The sequence below is a fragment of the Oncorhynchus masou genome, chromosome 29 (assembly GCF_036934945.1).
Source record: "Oncorhynchus masou masou isolate Uvic2021 chromosome 29, UVic_Omas_1.1, whole genome shotgun sequence".
NCBI classification, from domain to species: domain Eukaryota; kingdom Metazoa; phylum Chordata; class Actinopteri; order Salmoniformes; family Salmonidae; genus Oncorhynchus; species Oncorhynchus masou.
The window spans coordinates 97,742,936-97,758,980 of record NC_088240.1 but is presented as its reverse complement, the minus strand read 5'-3'; the positions used below and the strand labels follow the sequence as shown (position 1 = coordinate 97,758,980).

At 38.1% G+C, this 16,045-nt stretch overlaps 1 long non-coding RNA gene across 1 annotated transcript; it reads right to left on the bottom strand.

Moving 5' to 3' along the window:
- Positions 1-4,831: 4,831 nt before the first annotated feature.
- Positions 4,832-13,172, bottom strand: LOC135521030 (uncharacterized). Its single transcript, XR_010452483.1, has 3 exons — positions 13,027-13,172; positions 11,220-11,291; positions 4,832-5,017 (listed from the first exon to the last, which is right to left on the bottom strand). It is a non-coding gene; the product is annotated as an uncharacterized LOC135521030 (long non-coding RNA).
- Positions 13,173-16,045: the final 2,873 nt, after the last annotated feature.

Here is a 16,045-nt window from a genome sequence, read left to right as displayed (position 1 = left end):
CCTCTCCCTACACTAGGTGTTTTACCTCCTAACTGACAGGAAGGAGAATCAACCTCTCTACACTAGGTGTTTTATCCCCTAACTGGCAGGAAGGAGAATCAACCTCCCTACACTAGGTGTTTTACCTCCTAACTGACAGGAAGGAGAATCAACCTCTCTACACTAGGTGTTTTACCTCCTAACTGACAGGAAGTGAATCAACCTCCCCTACACTAGGTGTTTTACCTCCTAACTGACAGGAAGGAGAATCAACCTCTCTACACTAGGTGTTTTACCTCCTAACTGACAGGAAGGAGAATCAACCTCTCTACACTAGGTGTTTTATCTCCTAACTGACAGGAAGGAGAATCAACCTCCCCCTACACTAGGTGTTTTACCTCCTAACTGACAGGAAGGAGAATCAACCTCTCTCTACACTAGGTGTTTTACCTCCTAACTGACAGGAAGGTGAATCAACCTCCCCCTACACTAGGTGTTTTACCTCCTAACTGACAGGAAGGAGAATCAACCTCTCCATACACTAGGTGGTTTTCCTCCTAAATAACAGGAAGGTGAATCAACCTCTCTACACTAGGTGTTTTATCCCCTAACTGACAGGAAGGACTGACAGGAAGGAGAATCAACCTCTCTACACTAGGTGTTTTACCTCCTAACTGACAGGAAGGTGAATCAACCTCTCTACACTAGGTGTTTTACCTCCTAACTGACAGGAAGGAGAATCAACCTCTCCCTACACTAGGTGTTTTACCTCCTAACTGATAGGAAGGAAAATCAACCTCTCTCTACACTAGGTGTTTTACCTCCTAACTGACAGGAAGGGGAATCAACCTCTCCCTACACTAGGTGTTTTACCTCCTAACTGACAGGAAGGAGAATCAACCTCCCCCTACACTAGGTGTTTTACCTCCTAACTGACAGGAAGGAGAATCAACCTCTCCCTACACTAGGTGTTTTACCTCCTAACTGACAGGAAGGAAAATCAACCTCTCTCTACACTAGGTGTTTTATCTCCTAACTGACAGGAAGGTGAATCAACCTCTCTCTACACTAGGTGTTTTATCCCCTAACTGGCAGTTTATAAATTAGGGGAAGTAAGTAGATTACCAACACAACACAGGTTGTGTTTATGACAGTTGGAACCGGAGGGCAATAATGTGTAGGTGTCACATTATCGTGTCACAAAATAGCTGAAGGATCTGAGATTTTCTCTGAGATTGATTTGAAGGCTTTTCTCTTGACTTGATACAGCTTCATGAAATACCCTTTATTTTCCCACAGTTACCTGGGACAATAGTACCAGCATTGTGTTTTATATAACCCAAATATGGAAATGTTTTGATTATTGTTAAGACTTAACCTACTAAATTGATTGTGTCATTATGTGCCTGCTAAGTGAGGTCTGGATTTCTGTAGAGCTGGCAAAGCATTACAGACAGGATTGACCAGACTCTTTCTGTAGCTCTGTCAAAGCATTACAGACAGGATTGACCAGACTCTTTCTGTAGGTCTGTCAAAGCATTTCAGACAGGATTGACCAGACTCTTTCTGTAGCTCTGTCAAAGCATTTCAGACAGGATTGACCAGACTCTTTCTGTAGGTCTGTCAAAGCATTTCAGACAGGATTGACCAGACTTTTCTGTAGCTCTGTCAAAGCATTACAGACAGGATTGACCAGACTTTCTGTGGCTCTGTCAAAGCATTTCAGACAGGGATTGACCAGACTCTTTCAGCTCTGTCAAAGCATTTCAGACAGGGATTGACCAGACTCTTTCTGTAGGTCTGTCAAAGCATTTCAGACTGGATTGACCAGACTCTTGATGAGGCCTTGAGGTTTACATACATGTTACTTCCGAGAGGGGCTGCATCACAAATGACACCTTATTCCCTGTATAGTGCACTATTGTTAACCAGGCTCTGATAGAAAGTAGTGCACTACTGTTAACCAGGCTCTGATAGAAAGTAGTGCACTACTGTTAACCAGGTTCTGATAGAAAGTAGTGTGATCTATTGTTAACCAGTTTCATGGAGGTGCACTACTGTTAACCAGGCTCTGATAGAAAGTAGTGCACTACTGTTAACCAGGCTCTGATAGAAAGTAGTGCACTACTGTTAACCAGGCTTTGATAGAAAGTAGTGCACTACTGTTAACCAGGTTTTGATAGAAAGTAGTGCACTATCATGACCAGGTTCTGATAGAAAGTAGTGCACTACTGTTAACCAGGCTCTGATAGAAAGTAGTGCACTACTGTTAACCAGGCTCTGATAGAAAGTAGTGCACTACTGTTAACCAGGCTCTGATAGAAAGTAGTGCACTACTGTTAACCAGGCTCTGATAGAAAGTAGTACACTACTGTTAACCAGGCTCTGATAGAAAGTAGTGCACTACTGTTAACCAGGTTCTGATAGAAAGTAGTGCACTATTGTTAAACAGGCTCTGATGGAAAGTAGTGCACTACTGTTAACCAGGCTCTGATAGAAAGTAGTGCACTACTGTTAACCAGGCTCTGATAGAAAGTAGTGCACTACTGTTAACCAGGCTCTGATAGAAAGTAGTGCACTACTGTTGACCAGGTTCTGATAGAAAGTAGTGCACTACTGTTAACCAGGCTCTGATAGAAAGTAGTGCACTACTGTTAACCAGGCTCTGGTAGAAAGTAGTGCACTACTGTTAACCAGGCTCTGGTAGAAAGTAGTGCACTACTGTTAACCAGGCTCTGATAGAAAGTAGTGCACTACTGTTAACCAGGCTCTGATAGAAAGTAGTGCACTACTGTTAACCAGGCTCTGATAGAAAGTAGTGCACTACTGTTGACCAGGTTCTGATAGAAAGTAGTGCACTACTGTTAACCAGGCTCTGATAGAAAGTAGTGCACTACTGTTAACCAGGCTCTGGTAGAAAGTAGTGCACTACTGTTGACCAGGTTCTGATAGAAAGTAGTGCACTACTGTTAACCAGGCTCTGATAGAAAGTAGTGCACTACTGTTGACCAGGCTCTGATAGAAAGTAGTGCACTACTGTTGACCAGGCTCTGATAGAAAGTAGTGCACTACTGTTGACCAGGCTCTGATAGAAAGTAATGCACTATATAGGGAATAGACGGCATTTGGGATGTACACAGGGTTTCAAGGAGGACATAATGGTTGAGCTCTCAGTAAACATGTTCCCGACACCTAAATATGAGTCCCTTCCAAGCTGTTCACATTGACTACCGTGGAAAATAATTCTCTACTAGCAGACCTGAGTTCAAATACTATTTGCTACTAATACTGTCACGCCCTGACCTTAGACATCCTGTTTATGTCTCTGTTTTGGCTTGGTCAGGGTGTGATGTGGGTATTCTTCGTTCTATTATTTGTATTTCTATGTTTTGGCCGGGTAGGGTTCTCAATCAGGGACAGCTGTCTATCGTTGTCTCTGATTGAGAACCATACTTAGGTAGCCCTTTTTCCCACCTGTCTTTGTGGGAAGTTGACTTTGTTTATGGCACATAGCCTTTAGCGTCATGGTTTGTTTGGCAGTGTTTGTTTGGCAGTGTTTGTTTGGCAGTGTTTGTTTGGCAGTGTTTGTTTGGCAGTGTTTGTTTGGCAGTGTTTGTTTGGTAGTGTTTGTTTGGTAGTGTTTATTTGGTAGTGTTTATTGTTTTGTTCAGCGTCTTTTCTAATAAAAAATCACATGTACGCTCAACACGCTGCACCTTGGTCCTCTTCATTCAACGGCCGTGACAAATACTAAATACTATTAACAGTAGCATCACTTTATTGGTCAATTGCACACGAGGTCCAATGGAACTTTGACTTCTGATGTAACCCCTCAGAAAGACACACACACACACACACACACGCATACTGTTTTTTTTTATAGGAGGGTGGGGTTGCCACACTGGGCACGTGGGGAGCTGTTGTGGGGGGTTAAGTGCCTTGCTCAAGGGCACAAAGGCAGCTATACAAATCCTTTATCTGTGCTTGATTGAGCTTGCCTGGCTAAATAGAACTATTGAATAGTCCCAACACTGTCTGATACTACAGGCAGGCCAGGCAAGAGCACTGTATCCCCTGTCTGTCTGACACTACAGGCAGGCCAGGCAAGAGCACTGTAACCCCTGTCTGTCTGATACTACAGGCCAGGCTAGAGTACTGTATCCCCTGTCTGTCTGACACTACAGGCCAGGCTAGAGCACTGTATCCCCTGTCTGTCTGACACTACAGGCAGGCCAGGCAAGAGCACTGTATCCCCTGTCTGTCTGATACTACAGGCAGGCTAGAGCACTGTAACCCCTGTCTGTCTGATACTACAGGCAGGCCAGGCTAGAGCACTGTAACCCCTGTCTGTCTGATACTACAGGCCAGGCTAGAGCACTGTAACCCCTGTCTGTCTGATACTACAGGCAGGCCAGGCAAGAGCAAATGATCAAAGAATGGAAAGATTTCAAATAGTATTTGAACCCAGGTCTGTCTAACAGATGCATCTACAACCCGAATTGAAGGGTTCAATGGGAAGAGGGGCTGAATACATTGGATAAAAACTAAACAAGTACCTGTTTATGTAAAACAAACTTGATGAAGGTCTCACCCAGGTAGTTTGGGTCTGGCAGTGTGTCTCTGTGGCTAAGCCCTAAATGGCACCCCTATTCCCTGTATAGTGCACTACTTTTAACCAGTCCTATGGGTAGTAGTGCACTACTTTTAACCAGTCCTATGGGTAGTAGTGCACTACTTTTAACCAGTCCTATGGGTAGTAGTGCACTACTTTTAACCAGTCCTATGGGTAGTAGTGCACTACTTTTAACCAGTCCTATGGGTAGTAGTGCACTACTTTTAACCAGTCCTATGGCTGAATAGGGTGCCAGTAGAGCCACGGCCTCTGTATCATTGGCCTGAGATGCAGCCAGAACAGTTTTCTTCTCCGTAAGCAGAATATTTCTCAGTCTGATTACTAAATGATTACCTTTGTCTCCAGCAGGACCCAACTTCCCCGTCCGGCCCTGCTCTCCTTTATCTCCGAGCTCCCCTGTCAGACCTGAGACAGAGGGTAGGAGAAGACTGGTGAACTGCCAGACCTGAGACAGAGGGTAGGAGACGACTGGTGAACTGTCAGACCTGGAGACAGAGGGTAGGAGAAGACTGGTGAACTGCCAGACCTGAGACAGAGGGTAGGAGAAGACTGGTGAACTGCCAGACCTGGAGACAGAGGGTAGGAGAAGACTGGTGAACTGCCAGACCTGAGACAGAGGGTAGGAGAAGACTGGTGAACTGCCAGACCTGAGACAGAGGGTAGGAGAAGACTGGTGAACTGCCAGACCTGAGACAGAGGGTAGGAGAAGACTGGTGAACTGCCAGACCTGAGACAGAGGGGAGGAGAAGACTGGTGAACTGCCAGACCTGAGACAGAGGGTAGGAGAAGACTGGTGAACTGCCAGACCTGAGACAGAGGGGAGGAGGAGAAGACTGGTGAACTGCCAGACCTGAGACAGAGGGTAGGAGAAGACTGGTGAACTGCCAGACCTGAGACAGAGGGTAGGAGAAGACTGGTGAACTGCCAGACCTGAGACAGAGGGTAGGAGAAGACTGGTGAACTGCCAGACCTGAGACAGAGGGTAGGAGAAGACTGGTGAACTGCCAGACCTGAGACAGAGGGTAGGAGAAGACTGGTGAACTGTCAGACCTGAGACAGAGGGTAGGAGAAGACTGGTGAACTGCCAGACCTGAGACAGAGGGTAGGAGAAGACTGGTGAACTGTCAGACCTGAGACAGAGGGTAGGAGAAGACTGGTGAACTGCCAGACCTGAGACAGAGGGTAGGAGAAGACTGGTGAACTGCCAGACCTGAGACAGAGGGTAGGAGAAGACTGGTGAACTGCCAGACCTGAGACAGAGGGTAGGAGAAGACTGGTGAACTGCCAGACCTGAGACAGAGGGTAGGAGAAGACTGGTGAACTGCCAGACCTGAGACAGAGGGTAGGAGAAGACTGGTGAACTGCCAGACCTGAGACAGAGGGTAGGAGAAGACTGGTGAACTGCCAGACCTGAGACAGAGTGTAGGAGAAGACTGGTGAACTGCCAGACCAAAAGGAAATTGTAAATAGGTAGAGAGAGGTTTTTTTTAGGTCTGTTTCTTTATTGCTGTTTTCTTATGGTTTGCATGGCAGTTAGGCTACTGATGGAATTTAAAGAGAGAAACTAAAGGCCAGAAAGAGAGGAGGGAGAGGGGGAGAGAGAAAGGGGGAGAGAGAAGGAGGGGGAGAGTGAGAGGGGGGAGAGTGAATGGGGAGGGAGAGAGGGTGGAGAAAAATGGGAGAGAGAGAGAGAGAGAGAGAGAGAGAGAGAGAGAGAGAGAGAGAGAGAAAGGGGAGAGAGGGGGAGACTGAGAGGGGGGGAGAAAGGGGGAGAGTGAGAGGGGGGAGAGGTTGGAGAAAGAGAAAGAGGGGGAGAGGAAGAGGGGGTAGAGAGAGAGAGAGAGAGAGCTAGGGGGAGAGAGAGACCCAACCAAATTAGACCCAACCAAATCGTGAGAAAACAAAAAGATAATTACTTGACACATGGAAATAAACAGTGCAAACTAGAATGCTATTTGGCCCTAAACAGAGAGTTCACAGTGGCAGAATACCTGACCACTGTGACTGACCCAAATTTAAGGAAAGCTTTGACTATGTACAGACTCAGTGAGCATAGCCTTGCTATTGAAACAGGCCGCCGTAGACAGACCTGGCTCTCAAGAGAAGACAGGCTATGTGCTCACTGCCCACAAAATGAGATGGAAACTGAGCTGCACTTCCTAACCTCCTGCCAAATGTATAACCATTTTAGAGACACATATTTCCCTCAGATTACACAGATCCACAAAGAATTTGAAAAACAAACCCAATTTTGATAAACTCCCATATCTCCTGGGTGAAATACCACAGTGTGCCATCACAGCAGCAAGATGTGTGACCTGTTGCCACAAGAAAAGGGCAACCAGTGAAGAACAAACGCCATTGTAAATACAACCCATATTTATGTTTATTTATTTTCCCTTTTATACTTTAGCTATTTGCACATCATTACAACACTGTATATAGACATAATATGACATTTGAAATGTCTTTATTCTTTTGGAACTTTTTACTGTTAATTTTGATTGTTTATTTCACTTTTGTTTATTATCTACTTCACTTGCTTTGGCAATGTTAACATATTTGTCTCATGCCAATAAAGCCCTTGAATTGAATTGAGAGAGACGGATTAGGACATCTGCTTTTTATGCCAGAGCCGCTCTGCCAGGATCAAAAGGAGCATTTCCTCAGGAAATACTCAGCTGCAAATGGATAGTAGTTGAAATAATAACTGATGCAGGACCCCCTTCCCAAAAGCCTGTACCAGCCTGTAGCCTAGCACCAGTCAATATTGTTTTTCACAATGTATTTCAGCCATGTCCATTTTGATTGAATTGTAATTATTTTGTATCTTCACAGATTGTATAAAGCGTTGGTTTTTTTCTCCAGGTTGTGAGATCTCATGGTGTTTTGCCAAATTAGACCGACTTTGGGGTTTTGTTCAACCTAGCATATGTACAGCTCAAGTATTTTAGTCATCATCATTTTTCAGGGCAATAATTTCAGCGTAATTTCAACTGACTGAATACAACATTTTTTTTTTTTTTAAAGGAAAGATCTTAACACACGGAAACATTTCTCAACATGGAACATCATCATTATGGTGTCTGCTTTCATATTCTAGCAGGTGGGACATTTCAAATGATAGGCTGAACGTGAAGAGATTGTTTGATTTAGTCTGGAACAGTCATTATAAAACTGGTTGTTTGGATCCTGGATGCTGATTGGACGAGCCGTCTTGTATTGGCGGTCACAGACACACCATTGCCTGATAACGCTTCCCTCTGAAAAGTATCCCTGCGCCTCCATAAGACTATGATGATCGTGTTGCTGGCCGAATCATTTCTTGTATTTATCCCAACTCGTACATGATTTCCCCTTGCTTCCAACCTAGCATTTAGTTTGGTACAGCGGGGGATAATATAAGCCTCGCTGTCTGCCTGTCAGACCTCGGGAAACAGTGTTCAACTTTTGAATTTAGATCTCTGTAGTACCATACGGTGAACGGTGCCCAGACGAGACCAGACAACTTTTTCTGAGACAGTCGAAATCACACATCAACGTCAGTATCGTGGACATATCCAAGTAAATGCCAAGAAAAAAAGAAGCTCAAACAAACGAAAATGCAGTTTGTGTACTGTTATTAAAGGTTCAATGTTTTGACGTGACTGAGTTAGCCGAAGTTGGTTAGCTATCTAAAGCAAGTGACGGGAACGGATGACCAGTCCTGTTGCATAGCAACTATGCAAAAATCATTTACAACAGGGTCACGTCTGTAGCAACATGACTAAAATAACTAACATCCAGATTATTCTGGTGGAATCATTCAATTCTATGTAATGACTTATCCAAATAACGTTTTTTTATTGAAAATATGTGACCATTGTTATTTTAAATACGTTGGTAAGAATTTTAATAAAAGCAATAAGACACACAAGGCAGTGGCTTATCGCATCGAGCCGAACAATACCATTTACCTGCTGTGACTGGAGTCGTGATACTGCACTGCCTCGTGCACCTTATTGATTAATTATCCACTACCGATACAGGACTAATTATTGATTAATTATCCACTACCGATACAGTTCTGATTATTGATTAATTATCCACTACCGATACAGGACTAATTATTGATTAATTATCCACTACCGATACAGGACTAATTATTGATTAATTATCCACTACCGATACAGGTCTGATTATTGATTAATTATCCACTACCGATACAGGTCTGATTATTGATTAATTATCCACTACCGATACAGGTCTGATTATTGATTAATTATCCACTACCGATACAGGTCTGATTATTGATTAATTATACACTACCGATACAGGTCTGATTATTGATTAATTATACACTACCGATTCAGGTCTGATTATTGATTAATTATACACTACCGATACAGGTCTGATTATTGATTAATTATCCACTACCGATTCAGGTCTGATTATTGATTAATTATACACTACCGATACAGGTCTGATTATTGATTAATTATCCACTACCGATTCAGGTCTGATTATTGATTAATTATCCACTACCGATACAGGTCTGATTATTGATTAATTATCCACTACCGATACAGGTCTGATTATTGATTAATTATCCACTACCGATACAGGTTTGATTATTGATTAATTATACACTACCGATACAGGTCTGATTTTCTCACTGATATTGCTAAGTTTAACCGGCAGTCAGAAGTTCAAGATGTCATTCTCTCATTTCACTTCCCCCTTTTCAAAGGCCAACCGGTGTCTAATGACTCTCCTTCTCCCAGGTGCTGAAGGCACCAGCAGCTGATGCTCAGGAAAGGTTCTGAGAGAACTTTAGTGTAGTGGCACAAATGACACCCTATTCCCAAATACCTACACAGTGCACTGCTTTGGACCAGAGCCGTATGGGTCCCATCAAAAGTATTGTATTATTTAAGGAAAATGTGGCACCATTTGTGATGCATTTCAGTTTAGTGACCCTTTCATGCAATGTAAAATTAAAGGCAATTACAAATTTGGCTTCAGTCAATCTTAGCTTAATCAACGGCAGTAGTATGTGCAGTGGATACTTTAAACTCACTTTGATGGTTAGTAACCCTCTTTAAGCCCCATTTACATTTTAAAGTTACTCTAACATCTCTTAGTAAATTACCTGTAAAGGAAACTGATCAAGCTGAGTATTTACTGTACTGTCATGTAATGGATTTATAAAGCATTAAGTTATGGTGGGGCGGCAGGGTAGCCTAGTGGTTGGAGCGTTGGACTAGTAACCGAAAGGTTGCAAGTTCAAATCCCAGAGGTACAAATCTGTCATTCTGCCTCTGAACAGGCAGTTAACCCACTGTTCCTAGGCCGTCATTGAAAATAAGAATTTGTTCTTAACTGACTTGCCTAGTTAAATAAAGGTTAAAAAAAATGGTGAACATCCAACCTAACAACAAACCTATACAGGAAACCAACATGGTTAGTTTTGTTAAACACTGTGGGGTGAAGTTGAAAAAACAAGTCAACAAGTTTGCTTTGTTCCTTCTTTTTTGGGGGGGAAATGACTCCCAACGGTCCTTGCTGGCATTTGTCGCTGTCTGTTGGTCCGATGATAGAGGTGTGTGTTTGTGAAAGAGGCCAGCCAGAAGTTCATTTAGCGCCTGGCTCTGCCTCCCTGTCTCCTACGTCCCACAGAACATATATGGTGCTCCCGCCGACCACTGGCCGCCATACTGCAGCAGCAATTAACACGTCTGCTCTGATGTGACTTCCTTCAAGGAAGAGCAGAGAGTCAGGCTCACGGAGGCTGGCTGGTCTGGCCCAGGCTACTCCATTGTAACTCAGCTCACTGCCGGTGCCAATCAGACCTCATTCACGTCAGAGTCAGACACACCGTGCTGCTTCTGAATCTAGAAAGACTGGGGGGATAGCTAGTCTGTTCTGCTTTTGAGTCTAGAGTATTGAGTGCTTATATACATTTACATTTAAGTCATTTAGCAGACGCTCTGGCATTTACCTTCAACTGAGGAGGTTTACATACCTTGAACTCTGGGGACTTACTCTGCGGTGGGCAGTGGTGGAAAATTTGTCATACTTGAGTAAAAGTAAAGATACCTTAATAGAAAAACAAAGCATTTGTCTTTAGAGAGTCTGCCAGATCAGAGGAAGTGGGAATGACTATGGATATTTTCTTGATAAGTGTGTGAATTGGACCATTTTCCTGTCCTGCTAAGCATAAAAAATGTAACGAGTACTTTTGGGTGTCAGGGAAAATTTATGGAGTTAAATTTTCTTCAGGAAGTGAGTGAAATAAAAGTTAAAGTTGTCAAAATTATAAATAGTAAAGTACAGATACCCCCAAAACGACATAAGTAGTACTTTAAAGTATTTTTACTTAAGTACTTTAAACCACTACGCGTGGGAGTACACAAAACACCTCAGTTCACTTAGACACTTAACAAACTCTGTTTAGATACTCTGTTTAAAACCGTCAAGACAACAATTTAAAAACGATATAAAAAAGGATCAGTAGAACATGCCAGAAAGTTGAATCAACTCTCTGGCTTTTATACCACTTCCTTTTAATTCCTCAATGATTCATGTATTTGAATATTAAACCAATAAAAAATATATAAGGAGGAACCTAGTAGTCCTGGTGGGCCGGTCTTTCCCAGCCGTCCTTGGTCTCCCTCGCCTCCCCCTTCACCCAGGTCTCCTGTTAGGAGAGGAAGAAATGTTAAGATGAGATTCAGCAACTCTTGGGAGGCCAACGGAAGTTAATTTAAAAAAAAGCTTCTTTATTGTTGCACGTAAAACCAATGTATTTCGGCTTTTGGCCTTCAAGGTTTAAAAAAAAAAAAACGTTGATGCTTTTATACATTTCAAAATGGCCTCCTATGAACTCAGGGACCAATCACAACGAGGGGAAGAAAAGCATATAACCCATTTTATGACAACGTAATAAATATGTCAAGCAAACTACAGAGAGAAGAGACCCGACAATAGAGACAGAGGTTTGTTCAGTGGGCTGAAAGGGTCCCATTTGACCTGAGGAAACCTGACTCAGTAGGGCCTTGGCTTGTCTGTGCCTGGTTTACAGGTTCACTGACTTCAAGACAAACCATAGCCGTTCTTTCTCAGTCCATATAGACACTGCTGTTTGGGATGGGTCTTATCTAAATAAACTCCTCTATTGTGAAGCAGCTGTTTCAATACAGACAGTCAGCCAGACAGTCATAGTGGCCACTTCTCTGGCGCTGGCAATAGCACGCAAAACAAAATGAAACATTTCCTTGTGTATAAATTACTCATGACATACAGTATACTCCTCCTAAAATCCCCAAATAAGTATTACCTCTACTGTCTAAGGGTGTCAGTTATAGTCCAACCTACACAGCCAACACCGTGTTAATACTGCACAACACTACAGCAGTAGCAGCCTCTCATACCAACCATGTCTTAAGGCTGTCACCCCAATAAAGGAGATGGAAGTGACGGTACTATTTCAACACATGGTTATTGTTTAATACCAGCAGGGTCTCTGTAGGAAACAAGCTACTGTTGTAGTAAAATAAAATAAAAACACATTGTTTACTTGTAACATCATGGTTTCTGTAGGAAACAAGCTACTGTTGTAGTGAAACAACAAAACAGCAACCGAGGCATGCTATCTCCATTAACCAGGCTGTATCACAACAGGCCGTGACTGGGAGTCCCATAGGGCAGCGTACAAGTGGTCCTGCGTCGTCCGGGTTTGGCCGTTGTAGACCGTCATTGTAAATAATAATTTGTTCTTAACTGACTTGCCTAGTTAAATAACGGTTAAATAAAATATTTTAAAATAAAAATTAACCACCTGGTTTAACATGGTGCAGACAGATCATGCTATCTCCATTATAACCGCCTGGTTTAACACGGTGAAGACAGATCATGCTATCTCCATTATAACCATCTGGTTTAACACGGTGCAGACAGATCATGCTATCTCCATTATAACCACCTGGTTTAACACAGTGCAGACAGATCATGCTATCTCCATTATAACCACCTGGTTTAACACAGTGCAGACAGATCATGCTATCTCCATTATAACCATCTGGTTTAACACGGTGCAGACAGATCATGCTATCTCCATTATAACCGCCTGGTTTAACACAGTGCAGACAGATCATGCTGTCTCCATTATAACCATCTGGTTTAACACGGTGCAGACAGGCTTTAGATCATAATTTGTTTGCTTTACATTTAAAATGATTTGAATTTGCGTAACGTATCTATTAAACGGCAAATGGCAATATCTACGATGAGGTTTACAAAAATGTTTTTTTTCCGAGCCCTGACAATTCCCAAGCTCTTACATAACATCAGACAGTTTGCTGTACTGTGGAGACACAACAGATACTTCTAAAATCATTTAGAGACCCTGCAGATGGAAGGTTGAAAAACATCACCTTTAGATCCTGGCAGAATAGTGTTGGAACAGACTTCGACCGCATTAAGAGAATCAAAGATAGTTGAAAGGACAGAGAGCACCAGTAGCCTCCTGCTGAAGTCGTGATGTTTCATGTCCTTTAGTATGAGGATTCAATACAGCACAAGGACCATACAGCATGTTTTAGACGCAGAGCTGGGGTCTATCTTTGTTTACCAAACGTTATCACTTCACTGTCATGCTGTCAGACAACATTATCCAGGCGAGGTCATTAGCCAGGGTAGGTTAGGGGACACGTGTTTACTGACTCTTGTATCTGGAATTTGAGTGAACAAATTAGTGACTATCTTTGCAATGTTGTATGTGCCCCAGGATTATGTTGTATCAATGTATTATTACTACTGTCATATATTATATATTACTACTGTTATATATTATATATTACTACTGTTATATAATATATATTACTACTGTTATATATTATATATTACTACTGTTATATATTATATATTACTACTGTTATATATTATATATTACTACTGTTATATAATATATATTACTACTGTTATATATTATATATTACTACTGTTATATATTATATATTACTACTGTTATATAATATATATTACTACTGTTATATAATATATATTACTACTGTTATATAATATATATTACTACTGTTATATTATTACTACTGTTATATATTATATATTACTACTGTTATATATTATATATTACTACTGTTATATATTATATATTACTACTGTTATATATTATATATTACTACTGTTATATAATATATATTACTACTGTTATATATTATATATTACTACTGTTATATAATATATATTACTACTGTTATATATTATATATTACTACTGTTATATATTATATATTACTACTGTTATATATTATATATTACTACTGTTATATAATATATATTACTACTGTTATATAATATATATTACTACTGTTATATATTATATATTACTACTGTTATATATTATATATTACTACTGTTATATATTATATATTACTACTGTTATATAATATATATTACTACTGTTATATAATATATATTACTACTGTTATATATTATATATTACTACTGTTATATATTATATATTACTACTGTTATATATTATATATTACTACTGTTATATATTATATATTACTACTGTTATATATTATATATTACTACTGTTATATTATTACTACTGTTATATATTATATATTACTACTGTTATATATTATATATTACTACTGTTATATAATATATATTACTACTGTTATATATTATATATTACTACTGTTATATATTATATATTACTACTGTTATATTATTACTACTGTTATATATTATATATTACTACTGTTATATATTATATATTACTACTGTTATATATTATATATTACTACTGTTATATATTATATATTACTACTGTTATATAATATATATTACTACTGTTATATATTATATATTACTACTGTTATATATTATATATTACTACTGTTATATAATATATATTACTACTGTTATATATTATATATTACTACTGTTATATATTATATATTACTACTGTTATATATTATATATTACTACTGTTATATATTATATATTACTACTGTTATATAATATATATTACTACTGTTATATATTATATATTACTACTGTTATATATTATATATTACTACTGTTATATAATATATATTACTACTGTTATATTATATATTACTACTGTTATATTATATATTAGTACTGTTATATATTATATATTACTACTGTTATATTATATATTAGTACTGTTATATATTATATATTAGTACTGTTATATATTATATATTACTACTGTTATATTATATATTAGTACTGTTATATATTATATATTACTACTGTTATATATTATATATTACTACTGTTATATAATATATATTACTACTGTTATATATTATATATTACTACTGTTATATATTATATATTACTACTGTTATATATTATATATTACTACTGTTATATATTATATATTACTACTGTTATATTATTACTACTTTTATATATTATATATTACTACTGTTATATATTATATATTAGTACTGTTATATTATTGCTACTGTTATATATTATATATTACTACTGTTATATATTATTACTACTGTTATATATTATATATTACTACTGTTATATATTATTACTACTGTTATATATTATATATTACTACTGTTATATATGATATATTACTACTATTATATTATTACTGCTGTTATATATTATATATTACTACTGTTATATTATAACTACTGTTATATATTATATATTACTACTGTTATATTCAAACTACTGTTATATATTATAAATTACTACTATTATATTATTACTACTGTTATATATTATATATTACTACTGTTATATATTACTACGGTTATATATTACTACTATTATATTATTACTGCTGTTATATATTATATATTACTACTGTTATATTATAACTACTGTTATATATTATATAGTACTACTATTATATTATTACAATTGTTATATATTATATATTACTACTGTTATATTATTACTACTGTTATATAATATATTACTACTGTTATATATTATATATTACTACTGTTATATATTATATATTACAACTGTTATATTATATATTACTACTGTTATATATGATATATTACTACTATTATATTATTACTGCTGTTATATATTATATATTACTACTGTTATATTATAACTACTGTTATATATTATATATTACTACTGTTATATATTATATATTACTACTGTTATATAATATATATTACTACTGTTATATATTATATATTACTACTGTTATATTATTACTACTGTTATATATTACATATTACTACTGTTATATATTACTACTGTTATATATTATATATTACTACTGTTATATTATTACAACTGTTATATATTATATATTACTACTGTTATATTATTACAACTGTTATATATTATATATTACTACTGTTATATTATTACTACTGTTATATATTATATATTACTACTGTTATAT